The sequence below is a fragment of the Sciurus vulgaris genome (assembly GCF_902686455.1).
Source record: "Sciurus vulgaris genome assembly, chromosome: 1".
Lineage (NCBI taxonomy): Eukaryota > Metazoa > Chordata > Mammalia > Rodentia > Sciuridae > Sciurus > Sciurus vulgaris.
The window spans coordinates 139,853,844-139,869,120 of record NC_136461.1 but is presented as its reverse complement, the minus strand read 5'-3'; the positions used below and the strand labels follow the sequence as shown (position 1 = coordinate 139,869,120).

The 15,277-nt window shown below is 36.2% G+C and overlaps 1 long non-coding RNA gene across 1 annotated transcript in view; it reads right to left on the bottom strand.

The window, feature by feature from the left end:
- The window catches only part of LOC306667609, a 326,903-nt gene that overhangs the window by 41,995 nt on the left and 269,631 nt on the right, over positions 1-15,277 (bottom strand). The gene's annotated exons all lie outside the window — the stretch shown is intronic.

Genomic DNA, 15,277 nt, shown 5'->3' with positions numbered 1-15,277 from the left:
GATTCAAAATGCAGCAACTCTAAAATTAATTTATGCTTTTTTAAGGTAGCAGATGCATTGCATCAGATTTTCTCCTAAAAGTGACTTTTCCTATATCCATGTCAACCATGATACCCCAAAAATGACTGGGTTTGCAGTTGGAATGAAAGGAATGGTTTTGCAGTCTGGTGAAAGTCTCTTAAATTTTCTATTCCCATCCTAATAGGAGCACACAGGGAATGCATTAACCTATTGTAGACAGAGGTAGGATGAGGCAAAGTTCTGGAAGCAATGCATGCTGGGAATATAGCTTTTCATTTACTATACAGAATGTCAACCAACCAGTAGCAGAAAGCCTATTTGCAAAAGATCAGGTTTGAATAAATGTTCAAATTCAAGGAAATTCATATCAAAATAAGAAACTTCACTTTTATACTGCTCACATTTGCAAAACATTTAGAGACTGACAACATCCAATATTTGTGAGGGTGTGAAGAAATAGAAGTGTTTATATTTTTTTGGCTGTAACTTACATTCTTTTCGGAAAGCAATTTGAGTCTTCCATTAACATTAAATATTCATGAACACTTTGATTGAATAATTCTACTTCTAGGAATCTATTTGACTAAAAAACATTTTGCATACATATGCAAATTGATTTGTATACACAGATGTACATAGCAATATTTTGTGTGATGATAAAAAATTGGAAATATTGTTTGTGAATTTGTGAATTTTTACATAAAGTTTTGCCTATCAATTTTATTCAGCTATTAGAAAGAATGAGACAGATTTATAGCTTCTGAATTAGAAGATATACTAACTTTTAACAATCAAATTTAAGGAGCAAGTTGTGGATTAAGATGTATGTTTTCATTTTATTTATGTAATAAACCTTAAAGTTTGGTGTCTATATCCAGTTAAGTTAGAATTTGTCATACACATTGTAGTTTTGGATCTTAGAAAATATGTACTTTCTGTAAATATTGCATAGAAAGAGGCCTGAGAAAATATATAACAAACTTTAAAGAGCTAATAATTTGAAAAATTTTGGAGAATAATAAGAGTGGAAAGAGAATCTTGATATTTACGCTATGTTATAGTATCTGTACTTAAGAATGATTAATTTTTTTGTGATAAAAATAAAACTGGTTGTATATATGTGTACATGCATACATATATGACATGTATATGTAGATGAGTATATATTCACATATGTATGTATATATAATCCCCACACATGTATACACATTTAAAGTGGTTATATCTGAACAGTAAAATTCTGGGTTTAAATTTCTTTAATATTTGTGTGCTTTCCAAATTTTCAATAGCAAATATATACTATTATTATAATAGCAAAATTGTAATCTTTTTAATTTAGCATGTTCAATTTTGTTTCTGTCATTAAAGAGAGAAGATAAAATTACTTGAAAAAGATATACAATGTTAACTTGGTTAATGAAACACTTGATAATCCTTTAGCATATCTTCTATTTTACAACTTTAGGATTTTTCCTTAAGTTTTATTATGGCAATAATAAAAAATAAAATAAGCCAATCCCCAAAAACCAAAGGCTGAATGTTTTCTCTGATAAATGGATGATGATATATAATGGGGGTGGGGGGGTGGGAAGTGAGAGAAGAATAGAGGAACTTTATGTAGAATGGAATGAGAGGGAGGGGGTTATGAAAAATGGTGGAACAAGACAGACATCATTAGCCTAGGTACATGTATGATTACATGAATGATGTGAATATATATCATGCACAACCATAAAAACAAAATGATGTACCCCATTTGTTTAAAATGAATCAAAATGCAGTCTGTAAAAATATTTAAAAATAAATAAATAATTTTTAAAAAAAAGAAGGCCTACCAGGTAAATTATGCCAAACAATTCTTTGAGGGTAATAGTAGTTAGCAAATTTGACATTAACTCATTATCCACATACCTGTGCATAAAAATAAACAATATAGATTTGATTATTGTTTGATCAAAAGTAACATAAACATTACATAGAGAAAAAAGATGTGACATACATGTCTGGTTAAAAAAAAGAATACCTTAATGTAGATAATTAGTTTGTTGATATTAATGTGATTTGGGTTTCAATTGTGCTGCCATTATTTACCTATACAAAATTACTAATAAAGATTACTTGGAATAAAAATAAAATAAAATAAAAAATTTTCAAACCCTGAAAGATGCAGGTGAAATAGTTATATTCTCCCAAATACTTAAAACAGAAGAAATTGCAAAACTGGAAATGAATGAAATTCAAAACCAATCTGTGGTTTTCAGTTTTTTCTGTACCAAACATGCTATGTATTGGCAAAGATTTTAACAAGTATCCAATAACTAGTAAACTCATATAAAGCAGACAAAAGATTAGCATTTGCTCTGGGAACTAAGGGTATGACAGTCATGAACTGTCACACTCTATGCCAATGTGACAGACAAAACAGGGCATTTGTGGGTATCATGCTTAATTCTCTTCCATGTTTTCCATGTTTCTACTAATCCCAATGGTGTTCTGCAAAGTGATTGGCAGTGTCTTGTATGGGGCCCTCAACTGTCATGTCAAAGCTACTGAGCATCACCATTGGTGCCTCTTCTGTGCTTTAAATTATATAAATATTGAAGACATGATCCACTGGAGTGAGGTTTATATCGTTCTCTTACATGTTACTTATGAAATGGATGAGGAAGGAGAATGAATGATTTTTAAATTCTCTATGAACATTAAATGGGGCATCTTTGACCATGGTGGACCAGTGGGAGACTAGTATCCTGGAGCCTAGGAATAGCCAGCAGGTAACAAACTGGACCTGAACACCATGAGTGTGGAAGTGGCTCCTTCAAGACAGCAATACTAGCAGTCTCAGATAGCAAGGTCATTGCCCACATTATCTGATGCATGCCTCTGGCTGAATAGATCAGTCCTTCCAGAGGGATTATCCTATAGATTATGAATGTGGGGAGAAAAAAAATGTGCACATTTAATAACATACAAAATGCTATACAATCTCTTAGGCATGTGCTCATGGGGTGAAGATTAACAGAAATGACAGGGAGGGAATGATAAGAGAACACACAAGGAACATGTAGATGCACTGAGAGTTCTTTCTTACCTTTGGTCATGGGCACATGAGTTCACACTGTATCATGTTTAACATATCTCTATGTGTTTTAAATATGCATAAGTAATTAAAAGTCATAAAAATTAGATCTTAAATTTCTTTACTCACTCCATGTATTACAATGAATATCCATCCCTTTCAATTCTAGCATAAGTAGAATATTTACTCCCAGAATATTTTGATCCAGAAAGAATTTAGACTTGGTAACATCAAGTCTAATGAGGGGGTTCCATAATCAAAACTAGGAGGTTACCTGAAAATCTATAAACTTGATATCACAAATGACCACTTCCCTAGTTCCCTTTCTAAATGGGGTTCCAGAACATGGACAGATGTTCCTTTCCCAGCAGAGTAAAGCCAAGAGTCTTTCGGAGGGATCTGAACAGACCAAGATAAAAGGCCTGCCATTACTGTCTTCTGGATCTTTCCCAGTGAACCAACCTAGCAAGGTTTATAGTGAAACCCCCAGGCAGTGAGGCCCATTCATGACAGGGACATTTGTGTTAGGTTGTTAGGAATCTAATACAGGGATGACAATATGCCTTTATCATAAAAATCATTTAAAACATTTTAAAAGCCATGGAGACGAAGGAGACTACATAAGAATGAGTAGGATGCTGGAAGGAAAAAATGCTAGAAGTGCACAAGGGAGCCACAAATTAAAAATATAGCAGTAACGGGAAACTCGGTAAGTGAAATAAAGGTGAGAAAATAATTCAGAAAATAGAATTAAAAGCAAAATGAGGGACTGCATAAAAATGATGGTACAATATGTAAATAAAAGAAGTTCTCAAAGAAAGCACAGTAAAAATAATATACTTTAATGGCATCTCTCAGAGCTCAAGAACAAAAGTTTCCACATAAAATATTGTACCCCAACCAAACACTCAATAAAATGGATAAAAATTACCCCTAAACTACATGATGATGGCATTTGGGACACAATTTGTGGTCACATATTTTGGGTTACAAAAAGAGGATTCTACTATTTTTTTTTTTGAGGGGAATGTTATATACAATGGATTTGGAATCAGAATGACATTGGACTGCTTAATCCAAAATCGGAAGCTAGAGAACAATGAACTGATATCTTCAAATTTGAGATGGAAAAAAGGGTTTGAATTGAGAATTTTACATTTCTTCAAATTACCAATTACATATTAGGTGTTGCTTTCATCCATTTTAAAGAAATCTATTGAAGGGAGAGCTCTACCATTACAATGAGTAAACAAAAAATACAACAAAGACGAAGACTAGGCAATAAGAGATATTTTTTTTTACAATAGAGAAACATACACACAAAAAATTAGAACAAAAATAAACATTCAAAATGATGGTACATGAAGTCAAGAGGGTTCTGAGGCATGTCTCCAAGAGAAAACCTTGACAGAATAACCTGTGTGTTTGAACATATGGGCAGACTTGCACCATGGAGAGGGGGAGGCTTAGTTGGACAAGCAAAAAAGATGAAGCCATGGGAATGGAAATCTAGTTAAGCTATACCACTTGGCATGTTATTAATAATGTTTACATTGTCATATAAACATAGAATATTGATCTATCAGAAAATGTGATTTATTTATACTCAGTAAAAGGAAGGAGGTAATTATGGATGGGTGGGGCTGAGATGCGTGGAAAATAATGCAAAAAGCTCCGTCCCCTTCTTTCACAGTGGAAATTTGAAGCTAAAAGATCAAGAAGCAGCTTAAGCATGTTATTGAAGGATTTAGAGGTAAATGCCAAAAGAAAAAACTGGAAGAGTTGTGAACTGATTCCTTTTGAGAGCAGGAATTCAGAATGGGGGCGGGGAAGGCAAAAGACTGACATTGTTTTCATATTTGTCAAACTGGTGTTACGTTAATGTACATATGTTATATATAACAAAATAATTAAATACTTAATGGTGAAAAAGTGCTAGAGCTCTAGATTTAAAACTGAAACAGTATTAACACAAAAGGAAGCAAAGGGAGACATTTGTTACTTCATGTTTTGAGTGTAATTGAGGATACAACACACTTCAGAATGTTTACTTGAGGAAGAAGTGGGGGAAAAGTACAGCCCAGGTCACTTGATTTCTTTGTGTGGCTGATCAGAAGAAACCCCTTGAAGTATTTTTAAAATCTGCACGTTAGATGTCTTATTTCTGAGAGTTATAGAAAGCATGTACAGCAATTGATCAATTTTGTACTGCTGTAAAACTGAAGTAACCCCTCTGTTTGTTTCTACCAGTCTTCAACTGACTTTTCAAGTGCTTCAGGTAAAACTTTTAGTTTCCCTTCATTGTACTGTATATTTACATTTTGCAGTTCCTATAGCTTTGTCCCTAATAGTGTGAATATTCCTACCAAGTTACCTTTCCAGAAATTAACTCTTCATGGTGTGATATTTGTAAATTGACATTGCTGATTTTGCACTCAAGTACAAAAGCAATTGATGAGTATTTTAGATGGCTCCAGAGCCTATGGAATAACATCGGGCATAGACACAGGAATCAGTAGGTAGAATATCAGCCTTAAAACTCAGGAGAACTCAGCTCTGCCAATTAATTTTAATTATTCATTTGCAAAACATTCACCAAACCTGACATGAGCCAGTCACTGACCTGGATGCTTGGAGGATATTGGGAGGAGATAAACAAATGGGCTAATATTTAATATGTAGGACAGCATAAAGAGGGTAAGGGGATGCAGTGGCAAGTAAGACAATGATGTATATTTTGTTACCCACCTAAAGGAACTTGCATTAATTCAAAATCAATTTCTCAAAATCAGTGAAATTATTGAAAGTGGAGACCCACTAAAATTCAAGATAGTAAGAAAAACTATTTGTGCAAAAGGTGCTATATAATGTAGAGAAACAGATTGAGGAGTCAAGAATATAGATATCAACAGTAATTTCAATAGACAGAATTAGCAATACAGAATATCTGAAATATGTCACAGGAAGAAAATCCTCTTACAATGTGAAATCCAGTAAGAATATTTATGTCTGAAAATAACTAATTTTAATGTGAATTTTATAGCAACAGACACTTTAAATCTACTTCCTTTTGGAGTTCCATTTAAATTTACTTTGTAGGAATACAAAATAAGGAAAATTGTAAAATTATTTTTTCAAAGTACATGTGTAGAGGTCAAGTCAGACCTACAATTTACTGAAGCTCTTCAGGGCTCCGCTTTTCTGCCCCTTCCCTGTGTTCAGACACCTGCTTTCTTTCAGGGGAATTAGTTCCTGGCAAAGACCCCAGGCTCTGGGGACATTTTGCTATAAACACAATTGCCATCGCTGTGAGGGCAGATGACAGTATCATCACTGAACTCGGCTTCTCTGAGGTTGTGTCAAGATGAAAATGATCCTGCACAAGGTTGTGCAAACCCAGTGTTGAGAGGGAGCATCTTTCAAAAGCAATCTGATCAAAGTCAACTTTAAAAGGCACCAGCTCCACTTTGACATGATGAGACTTCCCATGTTTTCAAATAGTGTTTCTTTTCTGAGATTCCTAAAGAAATCACCATTGGTCTTCATGCAATTACATATTAATGCTCAAAGGAATTATAGATTGAGAGCTGTGAATGAAAATGATAAAGACACAAAGAAGAAGTAAATTAGAGCATTGCTAGACACTACCAAATGCAATTAGGGAGACATGGCTAGGAATAATGGTGTCAAACTTAGGAAGGGAGATTCTTCCTGGGAAGTAAGACTGGAGATGAATTTGTTCCTGATTAAAACCAACGTGTCACTGTGGCACCTTTAAAAGATCATAGGCACTTTTGAAGAGGCAGCACCAAAGGTGAGATGTTTTAAGTTCCCAATAACTTAATCTGTTTCCTCTCCCAGGCGTCACAAAGAGAGAACTACTTAATTAAAAAAAAATTATGTATGCAATATAAATAAAGCCATATTTAAACTTTGCTGGTATTCCCTTAGTAACATCAGTGCATTTACTTAGCAAACACAGCTTTGAAACAAGTCTCTTAGTTTGTCCTTCTGACTACACTGCTGTCCCTGAAGCCCATCTGTATAGAAATTCTCGAGTAGCCCCTCCTTGTTTACACAATGACAAATTACATGAGTTCATTCTAACTCTATTGTCAAGGTGTGCTAGCATTCTGTCCTTATTCAAAATATGCCTCTGCACAAAATTTATTCCAAAGTAAAGGCATATAGGAACTGGTCATTTATTTCTTCTTCCTGACATGCTGTAGCACTTGATGCAAATGCCCAAAATTTGATTATATGTTGCCATGTATGCATGTCTTTGTTACCTCATCAGATGAAAGATTCTCAATTTTAATAACTGCAGTTGTCTTTTGGACCCTCTTTCTTCTTATGGGAATGTGGAGACTCTTGGAGATACTGAAAGGAATCCAAGATCACAATTTCTTCCGTCAGGAGTGCCTGGTATATTGCTGGAATGTAGGTGGAGGATCACTTGAACTTTATATAAAAATGTATTTCAGACTGAGGGAAGTGAACTGAGGTTTCTCGGCAGCATTACAATTTAATAGACTATGAGCAAGTACTCTAACTCCTGTTTATACTCTAACTCCTTCTTAAATCTCTAATATTTATTTCAGGAGATAGGAGAAGGCAGCAAAAATTTTAAGAGCCTTTTGTAGATTCTTACAGAGGTCCTCCGTGGTCACAGAATTTATCCTTATGTGTCCTGTTTTCTCAGGGCTCCATAGATGTGTCCCTGGCTCTACCAGGTAGGACATCCAGGAAACACTCCACAGTTTTTCAGGTCTCCTGATCCAATTTGTACACAGAACATACTAAAAGCAAATGCCATTTAGTAAATCCACTTGATTAGTTTCTATCATAATTTTTAAAAAAGGGATATGCATTAGCATCATCGATAAATTAATATCTAACATGATTGTTTTATATGTATTTAAAATATGTATTTTTAGAGCTAATAAGAAAACACCTTAGCACCCTTCTCTTTTTTTAGCTACAGGCCTGTCACCCTGGGAGTTTGCCAACATTGTGCTCTGAGGACACTGTTACAATAAATGCCTTTTAAATGAATTTTATTCTTAAAAATGTTATAAACATTCTTTATTCATATCTCAAACAGCCCCACTTACAATAATTCTCAGAAAATACTTGAGAATTATTTTTTAATTTTAGAGTATATTAAGGAAACTTAAAGATTTTTCTATGTATATAATGTATATGAATACAAATATTAAGAATTCACATATGTGTGCTCTGTATTTGCATATACATATATGTACATGACATGTGTGACATGCATATATTTAGGGCTGGAGCACCATTTATGCTATGCAATATGCCACCAGTACTTCAATAAGACAAACTGTGTATGAATTCATGTCAGTGCTCATATGTTAGCTCTCCCAATTTTGGATGCAAAGAAGAATCACTTAGTGTTGAGCTGAATGGTAGTAATGTCTCCATAAAGACAGTCCAATTCCAAGTTTTATAAATAATGCTACTCATAAACAAAGCATGCACACAAATCAACTTGAATTCCAATTATACATCTGCAACGAATAGAATGTTATTTGTCTAGCTGTGTTCCACAGGAAACTGATTATGAATGCTTCCTTCGGGACCATCCTGTGGCACTTTCAGAAAGTCAGAAAGTATACAAAGAAGACAAAACAATAAATGTAATGTCATTATATTTCTACAATGAAGAAAAATGCACTTCCCTGACAGGCAGGATTAGCCATGTGAAGAAGTATATGTTATCACCAATGGTTCAGAAATGTGGACTAGAAGCAGGAGCATGAATAAGTTCAAATTCTTCTAAATTCTGTTAGGACCAAGGGTCCACATTTATGGAAGGGAAATATGGAGGTGAGGACAGCACCCTGCTTTTGCAAATCCTCCAGGTCATTCCAGTGCATGCTGAAGTATTAGAACAACTCTATTAAGCTATCAATGATAAGGAATGACTGGTGACTTTTACAGTTCACTAATGAGATTCAGTGTGTGTTGGTTTTGGGGAGTGAAAAATATATTTAATCATGAACCAAGTGCTATAATTTCCAACTAACAAATGAAGGATGGGTTCATAGGATTTCATGGTTTAGCAATATATCAACACTGCAAGAGGAAAGTGATATTGCAGAGTCAGTCCAAAGAGGGAGCTGTTCTATTTAGAGAAGTCCTGTTGTCTGGTATTCCTCTAGTCAGTTTCAGCTCTTTCATTCCCCCTAGCTTGACTGTAATTAACTCTTCCTATATTCAGTCACTGTTTAACTCAAACCCAGGCTTACTCCCAGGAACACAGTGTTGGAGTCAGCTTGGTCAGGCAAGCTCTTTCATCTGATGACCTTGGAGCTTAACAAAGAGTGGCAGATCCAAGGCAGGAAAATCATCAGAGACTAGGGACTCAGAAAATTTAGTATTTGGGCAAAGCTCAGCCTACTCTTCTTATCTCCATGCAATTGTCCTGGTGATTATATGCTTGAAGTCAGGGATGATCATGGCCTGGGGACATGCAGTAGCCTTTGAGGGTCCCACATTCTCCATTGTCATCCAGTTCCCAATTCTAACCTTTTACATTTCTTTCATGTCTAACCTCACGAACAGCTGTTGAAGCAATTTTTTTTTTTTTTTACATAATTTGGCATTCAGAATCTGGAAGAACAATTAAAATATCCAGGCATAATTCCTATTCTTGTGAATATAATAATTAACCAACAATTTATATACATGGACTTTAGTCTATTTATTAATTGTATATAGATCCAGAACTCAAGAAAAGGGGAGAGCAATTTTACAAATTTAAGAAACTTTTGAAGCCTATATGCAATATAAAGCAGTATAGGAAGGGCTCTCTAGGGCTTTGAAGTGAAGAGATGATGTCTCCAAAATGTACTTTTTGTTCCTCAGAGACACTTGTCCCAGTCCAAGCATCCAGGAGCCCTGTTTAGGACCATAAGAGGATCACATAAGGAGTCCCTAGCTAGAGGAGTAAGGTTGCACAAGGCCAAACTTCATAAAATAGGAGAATCCTTTTTGGATGTCACCATATGGAACTTTAATCTAGGTTCTCCTAGATTCCAAAATTATATATTTTATGCACTAATTTGACTTATTTTCTGTGCCTAGGATGTCAGAAATGCTAGAGGTTTTTGTTTGACCACCTGTTGTATCTACGTTCCTAGAAGAATGAGTTTTACAGGGTAGAAACTTATGATTTGAGTCTTAAATGGTCTCCTATGGCCCATGTGCTAAAGGCTTAGTCACTAGCCTGTGGCAATATTGGGAGCTAGTGGAACCTTTAGGAGGTAGAGCCTATTGGAAGGAAGTTAGGTCACTGGGGGAGTGCCTTCGAAGTAATATTGGGACCCTTGCCCCTTCCTGTTTCTTTTTTGATTCCTAGCCTACCAGGGATAAACAATTTTCTCTGCCATGCATTCCCTGCCATGATGTGCTGCTGTTCCCTATAGGCCAAAAAGTAATAGGGCCAAACAAGCATGAACTGAAACCTATGAAACCATGAGCCAAAATAAATCCTCTAGGTTGATTCTCTTGGGTATTCTGACTCAGGGACAGAAAGCTGACTAATACAACATCCAAAGATTTGTTGCATGAATAAATAAATGAATATTCTAGAAGGTGATAACATCTAGATGCCAAATGTTGACTCACTAATCCTGGGATATAAAATACAAAATCAATAAGATATGGAGTGTGAAGTAGAATTTTTCAGTCCTATTCCCTGAAATCTAACTACTTTAATCAATTTGCAAACTTAACCTAGAATGAAGAAGAAAATTCAGAAGCTTCCAGGGAAAGATACCACAGTCTTAGGTTACATTAATAACTTTTCTCATAGAATGGGACTGTATGACAGAGATGGATCACAAAATTATTTCAATAACACTAACTTCTAATCAGACTGACATCCAAAAATAGTTTCATGTGGTGTTCATCTAGATATTGCCAAAACCCTGACACAAACAAACATGCTACAAGGCCACATAGCATCAAAAAACAAATGCAAAAGGCTGAACCTATCAGGACCACTAATTCTTAAGAGATCCTCTTCCCAGCACTATGAAAACACAGATAATTAGAGCTTCATTTTTATTATGCTGTGGCTTATAAAGCAGGCATTCATTTTAATGCAGAGTTCTCCCCATGGGGCTTCAGTACAAACATAAATGCTATGTGTTGAGTTGGATCCTGAACATATAAGACTGAGACTGGGGGACTGAGCAGGGGATGCTTTCTGGATTCAGACTACAGTCTTAACCTTGGCACAGATGAGTGGTTTTTTCCCCTGCCAGGTCTGGATGCCATCTATCTTGGTGCCATGTGGCTGTCATTCACCTTCAGAGAACAGTCCTGATTGTTGTGATGACATGGTACATGCTGGATGATCATCTCCTTTCTCATGATACCACTGACAAACCACAGTGTAAAACAGCCCTCCACCAAAGTCAGCCATGTTCAAGAAAGAAAGCATCAGACCAGGAGTTTTAACCAAAAACACAGATGCCACAGTCAGTCAAAGAATACGTCTATTGAGACTCACAGGGAGGTTCTATGTGGAAATACACTTCTCCAGATGTGTTAAGGTGAGGTTCATTAAGTCCCTAATTTGTTACTGTCACCAAAGAGAAATGGAGAGTCACAGTAACACTTGGCAGAAATCTGAATCCAGATTTCCTATTCCCCAGAAAGGAGCATGATTTCATGCAGCTGTGAGTGGGCATTCATGCCAGAAGGGTAGGTGGTGGCACAGCTACTTGACAAAACAGAGAGTTGTGATTTCCCTTAAATCTGGCTGTGTATTGCCAATCAGACCAGGCACCACTGAGCAGGTGTTGAGAGAAATAAGCACCAGCTAGTTATTTGCTTCTGACCGTGTTTGTTGCCGTGTCTTAAGCTGCATTGTGAGTTGATCTATCCCCTCTGCTCCTTACTCAGATAAAAAAAAAATTCTGCAAGACACCAGACAGTGGGTTAGAAATACAAAGGAAATCATTTCCCCACTCTTGAAAAGCTCAATCTGGTTGGAAAATGTGACATATGACTAGATCCAAGAAACCATGGTCACAGTTCTGCAATTGTGATTAAAAGAGAGAATTGGTAGGGAGTCCAAGAAGGGCCCAACTAAGTCTTAAACTAAGAATAAAGGGGAATGCCCTGGGAAAGAGGCAAAATTCAGTTGATGTTTCCAGCACAGAGAAGTTAGTTCTGACCCCTAAGAATTATTAGGTGAAGAATTTGTAGAATATGGTTTGCTAACAACAGACAGAAAGGAAAGGGAAGGACAAGAGGTACCTAATGTTTATAATCACCTATACTCAGGACTTAGTAAAAAGATATGAGGTACCATCAAGTTCTTAGTGAGCTTGAGATGTAGCCAGGAGCATCTGCTGTTGTGGCCCATAAAGGCAGCACCCATTTTATTTTTTAAGGCTCAGGGTCTTTTTACCTTGAACCCTTGACTCTGGTTTTTGAAATTCTCCCATTAGTGAAAAAGGTGGATGTGGCAGAGAGACAAAATACATGAACAAGGCACAAACTAGGAATCTTGGAATATAGTCTCCTCATTTTTTTTTTTTTTTTTTAAGAGCAGATAGCTTTTAGAGAGTAGTAATCAGAATTTAAGCAAAAGCTCAAAGCCAGGAAATGTAGAGTAGAGACAAAGCAGAATGCAATATCATTCACATTTTCTTACATTGAGAGACATTTGTTTTAGAACTTATTCCTTCTAATCTGAGAACCAACAGCAGCAGTGGGAACAGTGAATATAATGAAGCTCTTGGTCTGAATTCACATGTTTCTCCAGACAACCATCAAGATATCAGTTCTTAAGGTCACAGGATAAAGACTGACCTTTTAAAAAAGTTATTTGAGTTTGAGCAGTGGTTTGTCAACTCATTTACTTAAAGTTGTGTGTGAAATGTATTTATTACAACAACCTGCTTAAGATTTGGGGATAGTGAGGTGGAAATAGAAAATAAACCTTGTTTATGGGCCAGATTTCAAGATCATCCCCTGTCCTGGAGTTTGGTGACTCCTTCAAAAGTGCATAATCATCCTCTCTTCCCACTTTATTGCTGGATTCCTAATTTTCTTTTGCTCTTCTGTTGGTTTTCAGTGGTAAGTTCCATGTCAGCCCTGCACTGACAGGGCTGACAGCCAAGTTTGACAAAGTTTGGAATGGATGGTATTGGCATTCTTAGGTAAAACATCTAGTACCAGTTTGAGAAATATCAAGTCTTCACAGTCATGTGAAGATAGCAGGAGTTCAGCCTGTTGCTTGTGACCTCTAGTCCTTGTTCTTTATGAGCAACATGACTCATTAGATCTCCTGCATGCCCCAAATGCATAAGAGGTCACTTCTAATTAGCACTGTCTTAGTCCATTTGGGATCCTATAATAGAATATCACAGACTGGGTGTTCTAAAAGCCACAGATATTTATTTCTCACAATCTGGGGGTTGGGAAGTTCAAGTTCAAGATGCAGACAGATTTAGGTTTTGGTGACACCAGGGCTACTTTATGGTTCATAGATAGCCACATTCTCACTCTGTTCTCACATGGTGGAAAGGGCTAGTTAACTCTTTGGGGTATCTTGTATAAAGGCGCTAAATTCATTCATGAGGACTGAACCTTCTGGATCTAATCACCTTCCAAAGGCCTCACTTCCTAGTACCATCACCTGGTGTTTAGGATTCCAACATATGAGTTTTAGGTGTATGAAAAAAAAAATTCAGCCTATAACAAGCATAGCAAGAAGCAGAAAAGAGCAATGTATCAGTGAGACGTGTCACAAATAATTTGAAGTTAAACTAGAGAAGTCCTCAGTGGGTTTAAGGTAATTTTTTGCCTTTCAAATTAAAGAAATGTCAAGGTTATCCTACAAGAATGCCACTTGAGCTTGCATCCTGATTTGCTTTCCTGAAGAGCAGATAAACAGGTTGGATGATGGGTAGAGGCCAGGAATTACATTCCACTCTAGGTATACCCATGGGAATGTGTTTAGTGCATGGACTCATCTGCTATGCATGATAAAGAAGAAATAGGTCGAGAGCTGCTGGTTTAGCAGAATGAAAATCGGCCTTGGCTTCAGACAGACCTGATTACAATTCTACTTCTGCCACGATGACTTCAGACAAGTTGCTTAGCTTCTGTGCATCTTGGTTTTCTTATTAGCAGGTTAAAATTATATAAAGTATACATATTTGATATGTTACCTCCTGCCTCTTTCTTCCCAAAAATTGCTATGCCAGTTTTCAAACTTTTGGTTACAAAAAATAGAATAAGCTGTTCAAATTGGCATAGCCAAGATGAGAAGAATTGGTCCAATAACTGTAAGTCTTTGGGTTTGGGGATGTGGATTTTCTACCAAAATGGGGTCCCCAGGGAATGTTTCTTTTTATGGTCAGCTTTGCTTTCAAGAGAGCCTCGCTGCCTTTCTGGTTACAAGATGGTTTCTTGTGGCTCTCAGGGCTATGAGCTTCTGAGAGGGACAGATACCACTAGGGATGATGTCAAATGCCAATGTCACTCCAGCAACATGGATGCTACACAGAGGGAGAGTAGTGGAATAGATTAGATGTTGGTGGGAGAAAACCATAAAGACTCCTGCAGTGACATGCTGGCATTTAACATGCTCCTTTATGGCAACAGTCTATGCTACACTTACTCTACAACAAATATATGTATGTATCTATGTATCTATCTGGAGAGTTTAAGAAAAATATAAAGAATGATGTCTTAGGGGCAAGCCCCTCTGAAAGTCCCTTTACCTCCAGGACTGAAGGGTCATGGTCAAGGATTGTGTTGATCTTCTATTTAGCATTTATCCAGTTGTCCTGTTCTTTTCAGAAGATCATACAAATAAATATAATGGTCAAGAAGTAACTAGATACATTTCCCTCACTAAATCATGCACACAAGCACATGTGAGATAAGAACACTTTTGAACCCAGTATAAGCAACAAATTTCATATTGCTATTATTAAGTCACAAGTCAGATCTAGCAAGAATCTTTAGGATTCATTATACTCTTGACATTTCTGCAACAGTTTTATACATAAAGCATGAACATTTCTGATTAGTGTTTATTATGGGATCCTGATTGCTTCATAGAAGAGGTAATACATTTTTAAAAACATTAGTTCTTAACTTGTCCATAATGTTCACTAAAAC